Genomic DNA, 24,310 nt, shown 5'->3' with positions numbered 1-24,310 from the left:
GGTAGGTGGAAAGATGATCTGTGGGTGCTGAGAAAGTGGGGTGACCTTGGATTGTTTGGGCTATCTCTTGTCCTGAGAATGGCTTAAAAGCTGGGCCTGCACTGCTGCTATCCACCCGCTCTTGTGACTTGGTTCCACGTCATCGACATTTATTGAATTACTCTCCTGCGCCAGCAAGTGCTGCGCATTCTGGCCAAATCATTTAATCTCCCCGTGCTTAAAAAAATATGAATGTGTCCTTGTGCCTTGTGTAACGTAACAGGTGCTCATGTAAGGCGCTCCTTATCTTCGGGTCGAGTTCACGCTATACTAAGAAAAAAAAACTGCACATAAATACCAGTATGCTAACAGGGTGCTGGGCAGAAGCCAGAATTCATAAAGACGGAGTCTCGGTGGGAGAAGCCCAGGCCACAGCTGTCGTGGCTGGGACAGAAGAACTGTGTACAGAGTACAATAACATCAGGTGACTTGGCAAAGGGACTGACTTCCTCTGGTGTCCGCCGCCAGCTGCCTTCACGGACCATGCTGTGGCATGGAACACCGGGAGGATCATTTTGTACTCTGCCTTAAATTCTTCAGACGGTGAGTAAATACCTAGCAGTGTTGCGACTGTGTTTACCACAGTCAGATCCATCAGCAGTGCTTTCTGTGGGATATTTAAATCAAGAACGGAATTCCTGGAACAGGGCCGCTCCTTGCCAGATTTTTGTCTGTAGCCCAGATTAGCTGCTAGTGAGTAACTTTAGGTGTCGGTGAGCCTACACACGTGTACATTGGCTTGTATATTTGAGGGATACTTTCTTTTCTTTGCTATTATTGTAATCTTCCCACTTTCTTCAGCTTATCCGTAGTTGATGTTGTTTGTGCTTTTTCTGCTGTTTGGTACACCTAACCGCCAGCAACACATCATCAGGCACACATCCCACACCATCACACTCTCATGGTACACGGTGTAGCGTGTTGAGGGTTACTTAGATTAGGATGTTTGTCACATATTTGAGTTTAACTTCTGCGAAAGACTTTGTTAAGTCATGTGAATCTCCCAATCAAAAGGCAACACGAACGGTGGCCATAATGCCATTGGTTTGATGGAAAACGTACCAACCTACTACTGTACCCCGTGAAATCAAAATATTGGTCTTTAATTTTTGTATCATGCTTAAAGACAACATCTTTGAGCACCAAAGCACCAGTGGTTAATTTAGAAAATAATTAGGCCTAGATTTATGGGCTTTTGACGCAGGGCAGTGCAACAAGTCACCTTGCTGTGCTGCCCTGCGTCAAAGGGAGAGGGCAGGAATGTGCCTCATCTGTGCAATATGGCGCACTCCTGTCCTCTCCCACTGTGCTGGCGCCGTTTTGGCTGCCTAGCACCAACGCAGGCACCCTTGTACTATGGTGCAAGGGTGTCTGTGTTGCATGTAGGATTGGTTTTGTGCAGGGAGGCATTTCTTTCTGAACAAAAACAATCATAGGAAGCCTTTTCCTCTTTCTATGTGTGCTGCAAAGTGCAGCACACATAGAAAGAGGAAAACACGAGGAGAAATAAAGATATTTTCATTCATTTTCACAAAGGTTTCTTTTCATTTTTTCAGAGTATGCCGTGGCCGTGGGACCACTTCCTGCTCAGAAAAAATGTGCCTCCTCTGGGAAGGCGTAAGGTTTTGGCGAATTCTCAGGTTTACAAGGTCTGATATATCTGGGGATGTGTTAAAATACATAGGTGTTGTGTGGTAACATCCACTGCAATGCTCATGGAATGCCTCCCTAATGCAGAGTAAGGAAACGTAGAGATTTGCGTTGCCTTTTCTTACTCCATTTCATTGAGGGTATTCAGAGGCACGCAAAGTGGCTTTATGTGGCCTCATAGATATGGCTGAAAGTTTTACGCCGCCGTTGCATCACTAAAATGAACACAATAGCCGGACGCAACAGCCACACCACTTTCTTATAAATATGCCTCTTAGTGCTGGTACCCAAAACCCTGTTCAGAACCATTTGGCAATCAGTATTTAATATCAGCTCCAAAAACCAAGGAAGCATAGTCTTGAATCCTCCTCAGGCCTCTATAATCCACTACGTGATACACTCTGAGGCTATATCTCACTCTTGCAGGTTCCTGGTTTCTCTCTTCATTATGTTTTTTTTTTTTCTATTTCTCCTTCTTTGCCTTTTGTGTGTTTTTCAATTTCTTGCTCTCCAATGAGGAAAAATAAGTGTGTTTTGTAAGTTTGCGCCGCTTTTGTGTAAAAAAATGACTCAAATGCGGCGCTGAAAAAGTATAAATATGGGCCTTAGTCTGTCACCAGTTCAACCATCTGACTGTTTTTTTTATATCTAAATCTATCCATCAATTGTTAAACCTAGCTATCAAACATATCCATCCATCCATTCATTCATCTTAAACTCTTTAACTTATCCATCTCCCTTTCACCCATCCATTCAATCATCCATCCTTTGTGTCACCCAACCACCTTTTCTCTCATCCATCCAGCCTTTCACTCAGCCATCCATCCCTTAAATCATCCATACACCCTTTGACTCATCCAACCACTCCACTCATCTGTCCATCCATCCATTTACCCTTTTCAATCATCCATACCTTCACTCACTCATCCATCCACCCACCCCTTCGGTCATGTCAGTCTATTCACCATTTCACTCATCCATCCATCTATCCTTTCATCCAGCCATCCGTCTACCCTCCCTTTCACTCATGCCTCCGTCCTTTCATTTATCCATCCTTACAAACATCCTGACAAACATCCTTTCACTCATCCATCCATCCAGCCACTCACTCTGTCCATTCATCCAGCCTTTTACTCCATCATCCACTCAACAATCCATTCTTTTTCCTTTTTCCTTATCCATGCTTTCACTCACTGATTCATCCATCCTTTCTCGAATTCTCCATCTATCCACCCTTTTACTCATCCATCCACCCACTCACCCTTTCACTCATTCGTCTTTCCATCCATCTATAAATCCATCCATCCTTCCTCCCTTTCATTCATCTGTCCTTACAACCATCCTTTCACTCATTCATCCATGTATCTATCCATCCATCCTTACACTCACCCACCCATCCACCATTTCACTCACGCATCATCCATCCATCCTTTCATTCACTCATCCAGCCACCCTTTCACAACTCATCCATCCACCCACCCACCCTTTCGCTCACCTGTCAATCCACCCTTTCACTCATCCATCTGTCCACCCTTTCATCCAGCCACCCATGTACCCTCCCTTTCACTCACTCATTCACCCTTTCATCCATCCCTCAATCCATCCATTAATTCCTCCATCTGTCCTTTCACTCCATCCATGCATCAACTCATTCACTCTATCCAGTAATTCTGCCTTTCTTTACACCACCCATTCATTCATCCATTCATCATTCACCCATCCACTCATTTGATCAATCCAGTTACCCTTTCGTTCTCCCATCCATCTTTTCACTTACTCATCCATCCACCCTTTCACACAGAGCCATCTATCCATTTATCCTGTCACTCATCCATCGGTATACCCTTCCTCCGTTTCACTCATTCATCCTTACATCCATCCTTTCCCTCATTAATCCATGCATCTATCATTAACCCTTATACCCACCTATCTATCAATCCATCCATCCTTTCACTCACGTATACATTCATTCACCCTTTCACTCATCCATCCACCCTTTCATCCAGCCATCCATCCACCCTTTCATCCAGCCATCCATCAAAACTCATCCATCCATTCTTTCACTCATCCATCCTTACATCTATCCTTTTACTCATCCATCTATTCACCCTTTCACTCATCCATCTGTCCACCCTTTCATCCAGCAACCCATATACCCTCTATTTCACTCTCATTCATCCTTCCATCCATCACTCAATCCATCCATTCAGTCATCCACCCTTTCGATCCATCCATACATCCACCCATTCACTCCATCCATTCATTCTGCCTTTCACTCCACCACCCATTCATTCATCTATTCAGCATCCACCCATCCATCCACTCATTGATCAATCCAGTTATCCTTTCGCCCACCCATCCATACTTTCACTCACTCGTCTATCCATCCTTTCTCTCATCCTCCATTCATCCACCCTTTAACACATCCATCTGTCCATTTATCCTTTCACTCATCCATCCATATACCCTGCCCCGTTTCACTCATCCATCCTTTCCCTCATTCATCCATGTATCTATCATCCACTGTTTCACTCACCCATCTATCAAACCATCCATCCTTTCACTCACTTATACATCCATTCACCCTTCCACTCTTCCATCCACCCTTTCATCCAGCCATCCATCTACAGTCATTCATTCATTCTTTCACTCATCCATCCTTATATCTACCCTTTTACTCATCCATTCATACATCCTTTCACTCATCCATTCAACCACTCTTTCAACCCGTCCATCCACCCAACCTTTCACTTCATTTGTCCGTCCACTCATCCATTCACTCATCCACCCATTTACTTTTTCGTTATCATCCATCCTTTCTCTCACTCTTCCACCCATCCTCTCATCATCCACCCACTCCTTCACTAATCCATCCATCCAAACATCCTCTTATCATTCATCCACCCTTTCACTCATCCATCCACCCATCCTTCCTCTCTTTCACTCAAGCATCCTTACATCCATCCTTTCTCTTATTCATCCATCCATTCACTCACTTATCCATCCACCACTCCAGATTCATCCATCCATCCAATTACTCACCCTCCCGCCCTATCACTTTTTATTAAGAGCCTCTGTCTGCCGAATGGCAGACAGAATAGGCCTATAAAGAACCCCACCTCCTACCCCCGCTACAGCTGGGGGTTGACGACCCTTCTGTCGAACAGTGATGCTAAGTAGTGCTAAGTAGGTACGATGATACAAGGTTTTAGCAGCATAGCACGGTTTTTATCAAGTAAGAGTGAAGTGCAGTAATGAAATCTAACATAAGAGACGAGAATAGTAGTTTATTGATGTATCACGCAGTCTAGGTGACAGAGGCCTCTAGTGGTGTTCGGAGTGTAAGGGGTGAGATGAGAAGCAGAAGGGAGATGTTGACAGAAAATGTCAAGAGGGCGGACATATTGTTCCAAATATTAGGATCGAATCCTGAACAGTAGCAGTGCTTTAGGGACAGTGCCACGAAAGAAAAGGTCAGTTGGCCATAGGTGTTCCTGCTGTCATTCTTGAGGCTCTTCTTTCAGCTCACACAATGTTACCGACCACATCTGTCTGCCTTCTGTGTCTTTCTAGCACGGTGTGAGACTGTCCTGTGTTTTTGAAGGCCACAGTGTGATCTGGCGCCTCTTTATATACTGGCATCAGTGCAGTGTTGTGCTTTCTCTGCTGATGAAGTCTTTATGCTTCAAGCTTTGGCACTTTCAAATGGATACTTCTAACCACAGATTCCTAACCAAGTGTCAGACTAGATTGGAAGATTTTTTTCCAGCAGTGCTCTTGGGTGCTATCAGGTGATGTTGTGCAGCTCTGTGCTGACTTACCCACCCCAGAAGTTATGCCAGAGCCACATCTAAGAGCTACCCCTGCACACCGATATCCGTTCCTGTCTTTCCATGCCTTCATGTGCTGATCCAGAGATAGCTACTTTCTCTCCTCATCATTTGATAAGTTTTGTTTTTTTCCCTTAAAAAATGTTCTAGTGTGCAAGGGAAATGTCCTCTCATCAAGCAAATGTTTCAAACATTGTAGGGACTGTTGCAAACAAATGTCTGTTAGAGACCCCAATGAGGTGTGCCTCTGGTATTAAGGGCTGGGCCATAACTCCAAGTAATGTGGGGAATGTGCATTGATGACTCCAGCTCCGAATTTCGATTGATTGCCAGTTGCCCAAATTAATTCAAGCATTCCATCCAGCACTGTGATGTTGTTGCGGTCAACAATCTAAGTGTGCCCAGACTAGGTGCCATGCTCACTGTACCATAGGGCACAAGCCAAACCCTACTGACAAGACCCAAGTAGGGCAAAACTGGTCTGAGATTGCTTGTGTCCTTTCTGGAGGGGGCCTTGGCCTTGTAGTTTGGCACTCTCTATTCCCAGGAAGAGTAGAGTGGGTACTGGTTTTCGTAATGCAGGTCTTAGTGTAGAGTGAGATGATGGGCAACACACAATGGACTGGGATGCATCCCTTGGCGATTTCCAGTGGCTGATATTAATTCAAGCATTCCACCCATCACTTTGTTGTTGTAGTTGACGCACTCAGTGCGATGGGCATGCCCATATACGGATCCCATGCTCGCTGTGCCGTAGGACTCAAGCTACACCCTACTGAGGAGCCTCACGTAGGGCAAAACGGATCTGGGATTGCTTAAGGTCCCTTCTGGAGGTGGCCTCTCCTTACAGCTCAGGGCGGGTTGTTCCAATGGGGTGAAGGGATGGTACTGATTTTCATTAAGTGGGTCTTTGTCTCGAGTGGCATGGTGAGTGAAAAATGATCCAGCCCAAGCGATTGCCAGTGGCTGTGGCTAATATTATTTTAAACCTTCTATCCATCACTTTGTTGTTGTTGATCATGAATCCTAAGGCAGTCCGGGACCTTGAGGCTGAGCTATACATCACCACACATCATTGGAATCTCGTAAAGGCCATGTCAAAGATTTGGACAGGTTCCTGTTCTCGAAGCTGGTCCAATGTCACATCTTCATCACACTCCAAGTCTTTGGGTAAGTCCAAATCAAAGAAGAAACATAGGAACTTCAAGCAGGCTGTGTCCCTGCCTCGCCACTCTCCTTTTGAAAAGTTGTGAGGATGCTAAGGTGTCCCGCTGTGCAACTCCTGGTCATCTGCTGAGGAGCTGATTCTGCAGCTGATTTTGATGTACCTTGAGTTTTGTGGTCTTGAGGTTCTTAAGGTCACCATGCTTTGCATATGTGGCACCTTGTTCTTTCCCTTTGGAGTGACTTTGGGCACCATGGATCTACAGAGGCCTCCTGCCATCCTACTGTAAGCAGGTCCACACATGGCTCTGGCTATGCCTCCTGAACCCTCTTCGGGTTCAGCTCCGACTCTGGAGCCCATCTTACATTCAGCACCATGATCCACACTGGTTCTTGCCATGTTGATGCAAACACCAATGCTGGAGGTGGACATCAATCCCATAGTTCTGTCCCACTCCAAACTCGAATCAGTCCCAGCCTTAAACAAAAGTTTGGTTCCTACACCCCAGGCCCACATTTTTTCCAATTTAGGCGAGACAATGCCTTTGCCTAGAGGTTTCCGACCAGTACTCCAACAACGCTTTAGGTCGGATTCCAGTCAGGCAGAATCATTACTGAAGTTTATGATGCCTTTTCATGTCGGACAATAGATAACCCTCCTGGTATTCTTTGCCTTACCTCATCCCTGGAAAAACCCTGAGAGAATTTTGAGCTTGTACATCAATCGCACTAAGGACTATCGGGTGGACAATCTACTCTTTGTAGGGTTTTCTGGGGAAAGAAGGGTAAGACAGTGCAGAAAAAAACCATATTGAGATGGATAGTCCTCTGTACTAAAATCTGCTGCACATTGGTCAAGAAGCAGCCCCTGCAAGGCCTGAGAGCCCATTCGCCCAGGTCTAAAGATGCTTCCACTGATGCACACAGAGTGCCTGCTCTGGACATCTGACAGGTCCGTCGCGGTCAGGTCAGAACGCGGCCATCAATCTACATATTCACAAAGCACTTCTGCTTTGATAACTGAGTTCGGCTGGAAGAGCACTTTGCTCATTCAGTTCTGCAGGACTTTTTGGTCTGAGTCATTCCACAGACCAGCCGTTTTGAAAGGTATTGATTCTGTATCTATTCACAAGATGAGGAATCTGTGGTTAGAAATATTCATCAGAAGAACAAGTTAATTACCTTCACTAATGCTCTTTCTGGTGTATGCTTTGTCTAACTGTAGAGTCCTCACTGCCTTTCTACCTTCTGAGTTCTGTGGGATGGATTTTTTTCCCATCTATAAAAAGGTTCCTATATAAAGATCTGCGCACTGTCACATATGATTACTAGCAAGTGTTGTGTCTAAGGGTGCACACAGAGTTCAAATGTACTGAAAGTGTGCACAGGGGTTGTGCTTATATGTGGCTCTGGAGTCACTTCTGGGGCATGATGGAGTCAACAAAGAGCTTCATGATGCCACCTGCTGGTGTGCAGGAGAAATGTCGAAAAAAGTTTCTGGATCCGGTCTGGCACCTGGAGGTATTCAATAGGTGAGGAATCTCTGATTAAATATAGTGTCCCTCAGAAATTGATTTAGTGAAGGAGAGCAACTTGTTCTACCATGTGAAGGAAACTTCTTAATTTCAACATTGGTTTTGATTGCGGGCCACGTCTTCAAGTCATCAAGTCTTCAAGTATTTACAATCTTCCATCTCAATGTCCTTTCCACAGCAGTGTGCTACCTTAGTGGACATGAGCTCGATGCTTTTGTCCAGCTATGCAACAGCTCCACTTCTGGCTCCTGGTATCGGCCCTGCTGATGTGGGGGTTTTCACTCAGGTCTTATTGAGTGTGCGCCACCTTAATCTGTCACCTTTTACTGCGCCTACTATTGCTGCACATCCTTTAGCGGTGTCTTTGCGGATTGTCTCTTGACCAATGGGAGGGGGAATGACCCTGCCATTAAGCCTGATACCTCTCCGTGGTCAGTGCTTTGTCGTTGAAGGCCATTTCTAACCTGCATCAATCTTGTCATTGCCTCAAAGAAGGTAGAATTAATTGCGAGTACTGATTACATAGTGATTGGATGGCAAGGTATCTGGCTTGTGACATCACATACGTGGATGTACCAGCTTTGAGTTGGAGCTGTAAGACTGCGTACTGTTCTGGGCATCCATTTCAGTTTTCCATATCCAATCTGGTGGCTGGGGAGATGTGAGGGAAGGAATCTGTATTTACCAGAAACATAACTATCTGCAGTTATTTTATTCATTTATTTACAAATTAAGCACTGGTATTGTCCATAAACTTGTTTTGTGAAAGTTCTATTAATGGATTTCGAGAGCATTGGAAAAGGCAGATAAAAAATGGAAGAACAGCTTGGCTCCTAGGTTTAAACCAGTTTGCGCATCATAATTTTAAATGGAAAATCTAATTTGATGTGCAGATGCTTTTTTCATCTACTAGCAATTTTGGGGGTCTGGAACCTGGAGTCCTTGTTTGCAACCATTGAAGTGGAAAATTGCAGTTACTTAACTAATGAACTAATTAGTTATCTGATGCTGACAAAGGCCAGTGCCTAAGCAGGCAATTTGTCTTGAGAGTCTAAACAATAAAATGGTCATGGAGGGAAAGGAAAATCAAAATTGGTAGGCTCATGTGGATGGAGTCTCCAATCAGTGCTTAATTTGAGCCTGTGGTTTCCAGCACTTAATTGTCAACATCATCAGCAACTGTTGTTTGTCTAGTTTACACATGAGCACAACGGTTGTTTATAATGCACATAAAAAAATGACTAATACCTGCAGCCCAAGACCATCTAATTGCTTTAGTGCCCTGGAATAGTTGGAACTGTCACATTGTAGGAGTGTGATGGTTATTAGTTCTGTATAGTACAGTTAATGCCAAAACTGGTAGGGGCAGTGGGTGGTGGAATCTGCAGTGGCCCTATTACAAGGGCCCTGGCACTTTATATTGCCCTTAGTGGGGCACCACAAGTAGAATAGGGCTTAGGTGGTGCCCAAACCCAAGCTGATCTGAGCCCTCGTCAACATTTTCATACAGCCGTCATGGGAAACTGCTATTTCTTTTTTTAAATTTATTTGAAGGATTCCCCAGTCTCATTTGGAGCACCCACCACATTTATTTTCATTGAGGGCTGCAGTGGGACACCCAAATCCCCCACAACCCCTACCAGCTCTCCTTTCGCATGCCCGGCACAGCTCCATTTTGCCATGCAGGAGCTGGCTGCAGCTGATGCTCCACAAGGAAACAAACCAGACGATCTTCCTGCACGCAGACAGCTACCCTCTAGCCACCTGGAGCGGTCCCAACAAGACAAATTTGGTATAATTATGTAAGGCTGTTTTTCTATATAGGAGAGAAAACTTTCCTAGTGGAATTAACATGGGAAATTGCCCCACCCCCTTCCTTTTTCTTGAATCCAAACTGACGGATCAGCATGAAACTTTACATGAAGGAGTTAAAGTAAATGAGCTTTTCTTGGAATGATCTGTGCATATTTAGCAAATGGTGCCAAAGTAATTAAAGAAACAAAAAATATCTTTCATATGGAATATCTGACCTAACTATAATTACACAGTGGCAACCACCACTCTAATATATACAACCTATTACTTTTGGTGAGGGTTGATAAATATTCACAACATTTTCCCAAAAAATACAACGCTTATGTCAGCTGCTGTGTCAAAGGTTTCGGGAGTGATCCGTTAAGCGGGGCCGAGGAAATGGAGGGGGGATCTTGAACAGGAATAGAGGCCCAACCTCTGGATGGATTTACATCAAATTTGGCAGAAAGCTAGGTCTTGGGCCAGAAAGTGCCCATTTTGTTATTTGGTGTAAATCCATTCAGTAGTTTTTGAGATAATAAAGAAAATTCACATTTGTATATATAGGGACTCGAAGGCTCTGCAAACTCTCCCGATCTCGTGCTGAGATCTGACTGGCTGCCAACACTTCAACCAGGAAGTGTTAGCAGACGTCTTGGGATTCGGCTTCAAAAAGATCAAAATTAAGAAGAGACACCCTGACCCCTTAGTTCTGGTGCTGGGGTCCCAGAGGAACCCCGCACCAGGGCAAAAAAGTAATTTTTGTTTTTGCAGCAAATTGTTTTAAGAAAGCCCCCAGGTGGACCAGATCCCGGGTGCATGTTAAAAATATAGGAGTGGGTGCATGGACGCCCTTCCTAGGCTTATTTATGCCCAGGTGACTGCCACATCCCTGGGACTTCATTTCAGTAGTATGCGGGCCTGGCCCCCATGCCCTGGGGACCATCACCTGCTCGGGGCAAAATTAGTAAAATTGGACCCATATTTATACTTTTTTAACGCAGCATTTGCGCCGCTTTTGGACGCAAAAACGGCGCAAACTTACAAAATACAATTATAGCCCTGTGGACCACCCAGGAAAGATGGGGTCCCTGGGATGGAAATCTGCCAGGGGACAGGGCCGCACAGCCCCTTTACCTCCCCACCCTCAAAAAAATAATTATAAGGCCGTGCCCTAGAGGATGGGGTGTCCGTAGCCAAGATCAGCCCGGGGAGGCGGGCTGTGTGGCCACACTCCCTAAAAAAAATATTAAAGGCAGGCCCTAGGGGATGGGGCTCCTAGGGCAGAAATTGGCTTGGAGAGGGGGCTGTGCAGCCCCCTTCCCCAAAACAAAAAATTATAAGGCGGGCCCCGGAGGATGGGTTCGTGGGGCCGAAATCAGCTGGGGGAGGGGGGCTGCCCAGCTCACCTCCCCACACTGCACATTTACCCAATAAGGTAGCACTTACTAACTAACTAGTAGAAGGTGCTCCAGTTGGGTAGACATTTTGTGCAAAATGTGGATTCTTGTTGGATAAAGGAGAAGGTGAGCTTCCATTCTGGCCATGATGTTCATTTCACAGAAATTAAACATCAACAAGAAGCACTTACAAATATAAATGTAGCAGGTGCCCCAGCTAAAGCTTCACTTCTGGAAAGGACAAATGGTCCTAACTTCTGGGCTTAGCAAACGCAAAGTAAGTGTGTTTACTTTGCAGTTCTGTATTGAAAAACAATCTGAAATCCTTTGTGGAGGTGAATGCATCTTTCATCTTCTGTAACTCAATAAGACACTCTCACACCTATTCTCACATCCACATTGACCCTCTCCTCTTACACCCACTCTCAAATCCAGACACTCTCACAGCCACTCTCACACTCAGAAACACCCTCTCACACCCAGAGAGACAGGCCCTGTGGCCAACTCCTGCTGCTCATGGCCAAAGGCTGTGCACAGCTTGGGGTTGGGTGGTTAGGGGGGTTGGCCACAGGGACTGGCCTTCGGCTGTGCAAGGTGGAGGTTAGATTGATGTATAGTAATGAACATTTCTTTACATTACAAAAAATAGAAATTCACTGAAAAAAAACCAAAGGTTACAGGGATGTTATAGTTAGGAAATATATTTAAAACACCTTAGAAATTCACTTAAAAAACAAAGGTTACAGGGACGTTACAGTTAGGTTCTGAATTTACTAACACAAAAAGGTAGAAATTCAGTAGTTATAGTTGGAGTTATTTCAAGTAACTATAATGCGCGCCCTCGCCATGAACTGCTAATTACCCCAGATATTACAGCACAATTTTTTTTACATCAATTAAAATATCAATGAAACAGAAGTCAAATTATTGAAGAAAAAGCCGTGCATGGGTGGGGGAGTGAGTTGTACTTACCTTAGGCTGCGAGATATAGTTACTTGAAATAAGTGTAACTGATGAATTTTAATGTTTTTCGTGAGTAAATTCAGATCCTAACTATAACGTCACTGTAACCCTTGTTTTTTAAAGTGAAAATGTATATATATAATCTACTGGTGTTTGCTAGTAGGTAGATATAGTTAGGCCCTTGTTTCCATAGCAAAAGCTGATTTTGACTTGCCTATAAATTTGGTATTGTTTGATGAATCTTTATGAAATTTGCCAAACATATCTTCTGCTGTCTTATTATGCATGGTAAGTTTCAGGGTGATTTGTCAAGCGGGGCTGAGGAAAGAGGTGTCGGGGCAAAAAAAGTGCATTTTCCATATTAATTCCTACAGGGACTTTGAACACAAGTACAACCTGAACCGCTGGACGGAATTACTCCAAATTTGGCAGAAAGCTAGCTGTTGGTCCACAAATAATGCTTTTAGTGATTTGGTGTAAATCCGTTTAGTAGTTGCACAAATATTAAAGGGAAAAGAAATACAGATATTTAGGAACGCACATCCATCCATGGTGGATCCGCGGATTCATGAGCCCATGCAAGAATCTGATTCGCTGGCTGCAGCCTAACAGGGAGGTTGCTGCCACCATTTTGTTGAATTGGGAAATGGTCCCCGGAGCTGAAATGTGGGCTTCAATGCATATGAAGGAGTCCTTGACTCCATATAGTTGATATACATAATAAATAATGAGCAGGAAATGCCTAAACATTTTTTTTCACATTTCCTGAAACCTGTGGCTCCACCCGTGTGGCTTAGCATGGCCCCCAGTGTAAATTTGTGGGTGGATGCCCAGATTTCAGGAAACTCCCTCACACACCCAGACACTCTTACCCCCACTCACACACCCAAACAGATACTCACACCCACTCAAACAACCAGACAGACATTCACACACCCAGACACTCTCACACCCACTCACACACCCAGAGACTCCCACACCCACTCACACACCCAGCCATTCTCACATCCACTCCAACACTAGTCAGACACTCTCACCCTCACTCAAACACCCAGATACTCTAACCCCCCTCACACACCCAGACACTCTCACCCCCATTCACACACCCAGAAAGACACTTTCGCACCAACTCACACACCCAGACACTCACCCCTAGTGACACACCCGGACACTTTAACACACAATCACAGACCCAGACAGGCACTCTCACACCCACTCAAACACCCCATTCACAGACCCAGACGGACACTCTCAAAGAGCCAGACAGACACTTTCACACCCACTCACACAACCAGACAGACACTCTCACATCCACTCAAACACCCAGACACTCACCCCCACTCACACACCCAAACACACTCACCCCCACTCACATACCCAGACACTCTCACACCCACTCACACAACCAGACACACTCTCACACCCACTCACACACCCAGACATTCACTCCCAGTCACACACCAAGACAGACATTCTCACCCCCTCATACACCTAGACAGACACTCTCACCCCCACTCACACACACTAACAGACACCCACCCCCCCATAAACATCCAGACATACAATATCCCCCCACTCACACACCCAGACACTCTCACACCCACTCACACAACCGGACTGACACACTCGCCCCACTTACACACACAGACACTTTCACCCCCATTCACACACCCAGATATATACTCAGACACCCATACAGACACTTTCACATGCACCCTGTGGGGCATACAGTCTCACACCCACTCTCACATCCAGAGAGACACACCCACTCTCACATCCAGACAGACACTCTGACACCCACTGTCACACCTAGACAGACTCTCACACCCAGGCAGATATTCTCGCACCTTCTGTGAGACCCAGGGTGACACTCTCAGGCAAACATTCTCCCATTCATGGCTGGTCCCAACGTAATAGGGAAGTTGTGGCCACCATTTTATTGAATAGGGAAATGGTCTCCGGGGCTGAAATGTGGGCTGCAATGCATATAAAGAGGCTAGAGGTGCCCTGACCCCATGTGGTGCATATGGATGTGATAAAAAAAAATACATAATGGGCAGGAAATAGCTGAAAACTTTTTTTTTATGTTTCCCAAAATCCACGGATCCTCCAGCAGGGCTCTGTGGGGTCCCCAGTGTAATTTCTCGAGTGGATGCACAGATTTTGGGAATCTTAAACAATTTATATAAATATATATGTACTCAGACACTCATACAAACACTCTAGACTCTAAACACTCCAGACAGACACTCTGACACCCATTGTCACTCCCAGACAGACACTCTCACACCCAGACAGTTCCACACCCACTGTGACACCCAGGGTGAGACACTCACACCAAGTCAAACTCCCATACAGACACTTTGATATCCACTCTCACACTTAGAAAGACTCTCTAACACTCATTTACATAAAACCATTACACTACCGCTGATACTTACTTTAGTGTTGCTGGTGTGTATTGAATGAGTGCTTTTGGTTTGTGAATCTGCAACGGATCCAAACGAGATTTTAAAAAATAGGAATTGAAAAATAAATAACGATTTCGATGGTAAAAGTATTGGCTCTGAAAGATCCTTTGTGTTAATGATGTGTACATGATGTGTACATGAGAATTACACATGAAACAGGATGCGGTCTCTCAGGTTCTAGAGGAAGACCCTGTTGCCTTTCTCTGTCAGGTGAACTCCATTTTTTCTATATATACCATCCATATCAAAGCATAAATTATTGTGCTATATGGAGCCCATGTTATGGTCTCTGAGGAATGCAAAAACTGTTGTATTAAAATGTTTCTTGGGTTTGTTTATTTGTGAACAGAATTCAGTTGACCATCCCCAGTTCTGCCTTTTGCAAATATTACAAAAGACACAGGCAGTGTGTGGGAAAAGTGCCATTCATTTTCCAAAGTTATCTTTCTTTGGGATTTCCAATCCTACCCCAGTAACTGTGCCCAGGTCATTGCCGCCACAGTGCACAATCATGAGGTTTGGAGGCTGGAAATCCTTAATGGTTTAAAGGGAGCAACTGATGCCACTTTACCCTCTTTGGCCAACCCAAGAAATATCCACAATAGATAAACTGAGGTGCCAGTCAGTGGAACTCTTTCAAGCACTCTCTCTGGCGCAAAACACAAAGCTATGACCCACAATCCACAATCTGAGCATTTTGGAGGGAATCTACACTTTGTGCATTTTGGAGGGAATTTGAAGTACCACACAGAAGCAGGCTGCCGCTGAATGAGGCAGACTTGAAATGAAATGTAGTTAAATGGCAGCTACTAGCTAGAATTCGAAAGAACACATTTGATTGGTTGTTGTAAATATGTTGGTGCTTAAAGGTAGGTAGTGATTTTATGATAACACTAAGTAGATGTCTGATTATAAGCCACCCCTTAAAAAGGTCTAGATTATTAAGCCGTTTCTATGCTGTTCCTGAGCTAAGAGTCCCCTCTTCTAGTGATGTGAAACTAGTTAAGCTGGGATCAAAGCAGCAGCAGCTTGATTATGGCAGGAAGTGCACTCATCCTACTAATCGACAAGGCAGTCCTGTTATCTTCTGGCCCTCAGCCCTGATTGAATTTGCTTTACCAGGTATAGCTAGATTAATCCTCAATCATGCTGACTGTTTCTGCATAATGGTGGTTTACGTGCTGCCCTGTTCTATCGTCAACCAATACAAAACCAAGGGGTACGAGGCATGTGGGAGCAGTGCAGATACATTAAGGGAAGGCAGCCCTAATAGGCATGGTCTTGCATCATGGCGAAATAAGAAGAGCTTTGTAGCCAAGAGTAGTAGAGTACGGGAACCACTGACCATTACCACCTACAAAAACAGCAGACAAATCTGGATTCCAAGCCATGACGTGATGGAAAAAGGGCCCAACTGTGAGAACTGGTCATGGGTAGCGGCTGTACTTGCTGGTGACGCAGGAGCATCCCCTAGAGCAAGAACTGATTGATTAGCAAAGGACCCCTCTCTTTATCCAGCCACTTCTTTTGTATGCCCCTCCGACATTGTTTACCCACAATAACTTGCGATATTGTCCTGGAATATAGCAGGTTTGGCTAGCAAACTGGAGGACAATGACTGGATAAAATATGTCAGTTTGCACGATATTTGTTGCTTCCAAGAAACGTGGGCTGTTGAAGGACTATGTATTGATGGGTTTCTGGGCTTTGATATATTGGCTGGTTGGGCAGGGAAGGGTCGTCCTTTAGGGGGTATCTCAATGTGGGTGCCATGCAAGTTAGAGTGTAAAGTAGAGCGAGTTGATGCATCACTCCTGAGGGCTTCTACTAATATCCAGCATTTGAGACTTAGGTTAGGTCTTAATAAAAGCGTGGTAATTGATATCTTGAACGTACATATTCCGCCAGGGTGGTCTTCGGGGGTTCAGGCACTCTGGAGAGAGTGCTCCATATATATCGAAAAGGTTAAAAGAAGCATGGTGGATGGTAAAGCTACCCGGGGCTGTGTAGGTGGTAGGAGTGTGATGCTGGTTTGTGGTGACTTTAATTCACCAGTTTGTGACACTATTAACAGCTACGAGATCTTGTTGGAAGATCATAGTATGGGGATCCCAGAGTCAGCTATGAGTCGCTTTAAGTCCACAAAAAAAGCTGAGGCGTTTACTGACCATTTATTGAACAACTTTTAATAATGGCAAATCTTTCTCAATCATTGATTATGTTATCATTAACATGGAAGCATGGTCATCTATCTCAGACATGGCCGTTGTTAGCAGAGCGGAAAGCGATCACAATCCACTTGTCCTCATTATGAGGGCGGACGCTCTGGGGCTAGGGATTACAACAGGACGGGCCCCGGGACTGCACAGGAGGGAGATTGTTTTGTCCAACTGTAGAAGAACAATACAATGGGATGGTGAGACGTACTGACAGGGACTTCCGCAGCTAGAACCCATAATAGCCAACTATGGACAATCCATCGTAGATGCCATGGCCAATGATAGTCCTCTCATACTGGCCGCTTATGACCAAATGGGAAAGAAGTTGGGGGCCTTGTGGTCTAAACCAGTACGGACTAAGCCAGATGGTATTATTAGAAAAGGGCAGCTAGGATATGAAGGATGGTTTGACAAGGAGTGTGCAAAGGCAAAGAGAGAAGTCTTGGTTGCCCTAACACAGCCCCATGACAGCTCAGCTAATGAAGGGAAATTTAAAGAACATATAAGAGACTATAAGTACTTGCTAGCAACTAAGAAACGGCTGTACCAAAAGGCAATGTGGGCTGAACTTAGAGCAAGCATAGTCGACCACAACACCGCTAAATTCTGGGAACTTGTAGCTTGAGTGGGGAAGAGGACAGCGAATGTCTTTGAAACCCACATAGGCCCAGCTGCCTGGGTTCACCACTTTAGTATAGTGTACAGAACTCAGGTGGTTGACCCCTTGGCTTCTAGACAGAGGCAAGGTACCCTTTTCACCATTGCCAGCGAAATAGGAATTTTAATCCCAGAAGTGATTAGAGCATTGGGTGCAATGAAGAGGAATAATGCCCCGGTCCCTGATATGGTCCTAGTGAATCTCTATCATGAGGCACCCTACTTCTGGGCTAAAATACTTACCAAGGTGTTCAATGCTGCCCTTGATGGTAATGCAGTACTGCAGTCCTGGCGTTCTGCTACCATTGTCCTGATTTATAAGAAGGGCGACAGAGGCTGCCCCGCTAATTATCGGCCGATCTCCCTATTAGATGGAGCTGGAAAGGTCTTAGGAAAAGTTTTACTTAACCGCCTGCAGGGGTGGGCTGATGCCCAGGGTGTGATAACAGAGGTACAAGCTGGCTTCTGGCCTCGGGTGGGAACTATTTACCCGAATATTCACCTCTATGTGATCTCACATAAATTCACAGTAGTCAGGAGGTCCTCTGTATTTGGTCTTTATAGATTTGAAAAATGCTTTTCACTCAGTAGATAGGGGCAAATTGTGGAAATCGTTGATGGACCTAGTGGTCCATGCCCCTCCACCCCCGTGAAAGCCATAGCGGCACTACACGCAGATAATACGGCCAGAGTGAGATACGGGATGGGTGGGGAGTACACAGACCCCTTTCAGGTACAAAAAGGTGTACGGCAGGGCTGCATCCTGGCTCCCCTACTCTTTAGCCTTTTCTTGAATGATGCAGCTGATTATCTTCTAGGGGAACAGCTAGACGTCCCCGTTGTTGCTGTTAGGAGGGTTCCAATACTACTCTTCAGCAGATGATGCAGTACTTATGGCATGCACTGAGAACGTGGCCCATAGACTACTTGTCTGCTTTGTTAAATATTGTGAGGAAATATTGCTAACTATTAATTGTGTGAAGACCATGGGGATGACCCTGGGACCCTCCCCCAATCTCTGGCAGAAGCTAGCCATCAACCACACATCAATTGAGGCTGATAAGTACTTCAACTATCTAGGTTTTCAGAGAATCTGAGCTGGCTCCTCCACGTTAGAAAGGCAGCTATATTCCTTAAGCAAGCGGCAGGGGCAATACTGAAGTTTGAGCACAAAGTTGGAGCAAGAAATATTAGTATAATCCTGGAAATACATGCCCAGAAAGCAGTTGCTGCAGCACTTTGTGGAGCAGAACTCTGGCGATACGCTAATATTAGTGTGCTACAGATAGCCAAAATTACCTTTTTGAGATGCTTACTGGGGCTAGGGCCAGGTACGCTCCTAAAGACCCTCTTTGCAGAGCTAAATTGGGTGCTGATATCAGAGCTAGCAGCCTTAAGGACAATACTATATTGGGTGAGGTTAGTCCGCAATCCTAGGGCAGCAGCGTACCTAGAAACCCTTGGAGAGGCCACTGCGAATAATGTACCAGGAGGGCGCGCCTAGGGAACTCATGTCAAAGGTACCTTAGCTAACCTCTGGCTAGAGGCGCTCTCGGAGGATCCTGGCGCAAATAAACAGGATACTGTGGGTAAGGTAAAAGAGCAATACCAGGAATTTAGCAAGAGGAGGACTTATCAGGGAATTAGGCCTAATTCGATCACAAGCTATTACTTTACTAATGTTTACAAGTCAACCCCTCCAGACCACTTGGATCTGTTGTACCCTGAATTGAAGCGGTCTCATTATATTAAATTTAGACTTGGTGTACTGCCCCTAAGAGGTCATCTGGTATGCACACGTAGGCTGGTGGCAGGACTTGAGTACTGTGATTGCTGTCCTAGGGAGGTAGATAATGTTGCCCATTTCACTCTGTTTTGTAAGAAATTTTTTATAGCAAGGCATAGGTGGCTTCACCCTCTTTTCAAGTCTAAAGGAGCAAATTGTACTAAAACTGCACTAGCACTTTGCACAAGACCGGCTAATATTAATGAACAGAACTTGATAGCCTCATATATATGGGACGCTTGGCCCAAAACTAGGGCTGATCGGACCAGCAGATCCATCCGATTCATAAGATCTATAGGGTTATAGCTGTTGTTGTGAGATATACGGTCCTCTGTTACATAAATGAGGTATATGTATTACCTTTTCAATATATAATAATTTTATTATCATAACGTATTAAAACCACTGCTGCTAATATTATTCATTGCGAGTACTTGCACTTCATTCTCTTGAGGACCTTTTACATAGGACACTATTGCCAGGAAATGTTCCATCCCCCAGATATATAAGGGGTGGTGGAACCTGTAAATTATTTACTTGTCCGTGTGCATGTGGGATCTCCACGGAAATTAGGTATGTCTGGATGAAGCTGATCCCTACTTTTAAGTTTTAAGCTTTTAAAGAATGATTTTATGTAATTAACTTTTTATTGTTGTATATATTTTGATTTTCCTATATATATATATTGTAAGGCATGAAGTTGAAACAATTACATAAAAAAAAAAGATAAAAATAAGTAGATGTCTGATTATATTTGGAGAAATAACACTCGTGTTTAGAATTCCAAACACTTAACCACACCTGTCACATTTGGTTTAGAAGTAAGCATGCTGCTCTCAGAAACTGTTGTGAACTTGTGACCAAGTACTAGCAGAGAATGTTTCAAAATTGGTTATCATGGTTACAGAGCTACAGGAGCATGGGGGAAGGGGTGAAAAAAAGACTAAATAGAAAAAATGCTCAAGAAGGTGTGTTTGGGTACAAATGTAGCCATTTATATGAAATAGATTTCTAAATGACATTAAGTCTGGACATATTATGAAATGTATTCTCGGGCTCCCACGTGGATCCATGACAAAGTTACACAGAGGTTGTGCTGAGCCCCACGGCAGATCTGCATTTCTGCTCAAACCCTTACCAAATTGGACTTTCTTTTGAGGAGTATTAGAAATAGTGAACTATAGTGACCACTCAGAAGTGGTATAACATAAGTAAAATATCAAAGTGAGATTGTGATTGGTTTTCTGATTGAGCATTCTTGAAAGCAAAGTTGAAAAGGTTGCCATTCATGGTTGCCTTCTAAGAGTGTGGTGTACCATTTTTTTCTGCCTGTTTTTTGCACATTTTCAATGAGAAGCAGTTCTAGCTGCTACTGAGAGACAAACATACAGACCAACGAACACACTTAACGGATATGTGAATTAAAATGTAGTTTTAGAAAAGCCATGAGTGTATATAAGGTGAATGGAAGTGAGTAGCATGTTGATAAACAATAAAAGGGAATATAAACAGAGGGTAGGTTATGAAAATAAGGAAAAGTAGAATGATCACCAAAGAAGGAATTAAAATTTGTAAAGAGTAACCCCACCCAGGTTACACCAGTGCAAAAACTGAAACAACTACTGAAACAGCAATGCATCCTATGACACACACAGGCATAACATTATATTTACACCAACGCATACAGGCTCATGCTGATGCATAATCTAAGAGACCCAGGGAGACATTTATGCATATTCACACACCCAGGAACACACTAGTGCATGCTGTGACACACCCAGGCACACACTGGTGCATACACAGACACATCAGGACACACACTAATGTATACTGTGAGACACTGGGGTACACACTAATGAGTAGAGTGAGACAGATAGAATATAAGCCATGCATGCAATAACACAACTAGGCAGGCTCTCTTTCATACACTGAAACACCCAGGAATACACTAAAGCATAAACTGACAAACCCAGGAACATACTAACACATCACTGACACGCCCAGGCACACACTGATACCTATACAGACACATCAGGATATACACTAATGTATACTGTGAGACTCTGAGGTGCACACTAATGGATAGAGTGAAATAGATACAAAATCAGCCATAAATACAATGACAAAACCAGGCAGACTCTGGAGTATACAGTGACTCACCCAGGCACACAGTAATGTAGCCAGTAATACACCCATGGGCACACAGATGCATACACTGAGACTCTCATGCATGTACTCGTACATACATATACCAAGACCTCCAGGCATACACTCATACTGCCTATCACACAACAGGGCAGACACTGAAACAGAAAATTGCATACCCATACATTCACCAGTACAGACACTGACACATCCAGGCACACACCAATCCATACACTGACACACTCAGTAAAATAATGATGTATCCAATAACATACCCAGGCACACATTCATGCATACAATTAGACTCCCAGGCACATACCAATGCAGACACTGACACTCCAAGTCAAACAATAATGCATTCAATAACACACCCAGGCACACAGTGATACAAAAATGTACATACCCATACACTCACCAGTAGAGACACTGACACCCAGGCACACACTGATGCATACATTAACACACCAAGACACACACTGACACATACACATATGATAACAAATACAAAGAAACTCATCTGTACACTGATAGATACACCCATGCATACACTTATACATACATTAACAAACTCAGGCCCATATTTCTGAAAAATTATGCACAACCGCGCTAGCGCAGTTGTGTGTCAAAAAGGCTTAACGTGAGCTACTGTCATTCCCTAGCGCCAACCGTGTTCCATATTTAAAAAATGGCGCACAATGGCACAAAGGAATGGCTAGCGTCATAGAAAATTATGCTAGTCAGTGATGGAAGCGGCTAGAAAAAATGGCACTAGTGGGCCAAAAATGACGCTAGACTGATTAGCGGCAAAAATTCTGCTGTTAGTCAGCCTAGCGTCATTTTTGGTTGCACAAGCAGCCAAAAAAGGTCGCCTGTCTAAGTATAGACAGGAGACATTACCACAAACTACATGTCCACCACAGGGGACCAGTGTCCCCAGGACAGCCCCAACAGAACCAGTGCTGGCCAGGGGGCACCAGGTAAGTGGCCCTCAATGGCACACTACGGATAAGCATGTATACTTACCTGGGATGGGCTCCCTCCTCCTATAGTGTCCTTGGGGTGTGAGTGATGGTGATGCTGGGGGTTTGGGGTGGGCCTCTATGTGCCCAAAACAGTGACACCATGGTGGACTCCATGGTGTTTCCCTAAGGAAATGTGACTAACAGCATTTTCATGACTGACATGACCAGGCATACAATTTGACGCTAATCAGCCTTAGCGTCATTCTTTAGGTCCGCCTCCTTAGTGTGCGTCGTTTTGGCATTGGAAGGTAAATATTGGTGCTGGGGGCTAGCATCATTTTTAGGAAGGGGACACCTACCGTGCATATCATTGTCACAACTCAATGCAAGGTGGGTTGGAGCGTCCTAAAAATGATGCTAACTCACATATTTTGACGCGTCATAAATAAATATGGAGTTAAGTTAGCGTCGCTTTAGCGTAAATGTTTTTTTTGCTAAGGCAGCGCAAACTTTACATAAGTATAGGCCTCAGAAATACAGTAATGTATACACTAACACACTGAAACACACATGCATATACTAACACACCCTGGTACATAGTAGCACATAAGCTCAGACACCCAGCAGCCCACCATCCCTGTGAATGTGGCCATTCCCAGTGGATCGCAAGTTGCGAACTGCCTCATGAATATTAATGAGGCAGGTCCCCTGCAACCCATTTGGGAATCGCAAACAGTGTCTGAGACATTTTTGTACATCGCAATTTGTGATTTCCTAATTGCGGATAGCAAAGATTCGCAATTAGGAAAATGCTAACTGAAATCTTAGTATACATGGCCCCTAACTGTTTACAGTATGAAATTTAATATTATGACCCTCATTATGACATTGGTGGTCAGCTGACTGCCACGCCGGTGATGGCGGTAGTACCATCGCCAGGCTGGCGGTGAAGACTGCCAAATTATGACCATGGTAGTGATCCCTCCCATAGTCAGACAAAGTAGCACCTCAACTGCCAGTGTGGTCCGATCACCGACCACGGCGGTTGACATCTTCAGGCTGGCGGAACACCATTTCCCGTCCGCCATATTATGACATAGCAGACCGTCAGGATTTCCAGGTCGGGACCACTGCCACGAAAAGCCTGACAGAAAGAATCATATAAAAGGAGATACTCACCTCCAGGTACACAGAGGAGTCCGTATTTGCCATGGACCCCAAACTGGAAGTCCTGCCGATGCTGTACCACGCGATGGCAGTCCAGGAGCGGCAATGCCAATGACAACGGTGAGTACAGCTGCCTAGCACACAGGGAGGGAGGGGAGAGTGACACACCCGCACGCACAACACACACCATACACACAGACCACACACCGAGAACAATTTGCAGAGAAATCCTACAACAACATAAGGCAGAAGTAAAGAAAGCAAGGACACATACCTTTGGGCCAACCTCTGTATTTCGGTGGACCTGCGCCTACAACAAATAAGACAACTATATACAAAGGGCTATTGGCCAGACCAATGTTCAGAAGAACCCACAGGGCAACGTACAAGACCTAACTTGACTCCTGACAGCCCAAGTCACTCCACTGGGCAGAATCATCATGATGGAAGGCAGGCACTTCAGGGGGTGGTGGGTTGTGGGGATGGCTTTTTCTTGGGAGGGAGTCCTTGGGTTTTGGTCTGGGAGGG

At 44.6% G+C, this 24,310-nt stretch overlaps 1 long non-coding RNA gene across 1 annotated transcript in view; it reads left to right on the top strand.

Moving 5' to 3' along the window:
- The first annotated feature begins 371 nt into the window (after positions 1-371).
- The window catches only part of LOC138283425 (uncharacterized), a 41,910-nt gene continuing 17,971 nt past the window's right edge, over positions 372-24,310 (top strand). Inside the window, exon 1 of the long non-coding RNA XR_011201252.1 lies at positions 372-582. This is a non-coding gene — a long non-coding RNA (uncharacterized lncRNA). The remainder of the gene's footprint in view (positions 583-24,310) is intronic.

This window comes from Pleurodeles waltl, chromosome 3_1 (assembly GCF_031143425.1).
Source record: "Pleurodeles waltl isolate 20211129_DDA chromosome 3_1, aPleWal1.hap1.20221129, whole genome shotgun sequence".
NCBI classification, from domain to species: Eukaryota; Metazoa; Chordata; class Amphibia; order Caudata; family Salamandridae; genus Pleurodeles; species Pleurodeles waltl.
Note: the sequence above shows the minus strand (reverse complement) of the source record. Positions and strands in the feature narration are given on the sequence as shown.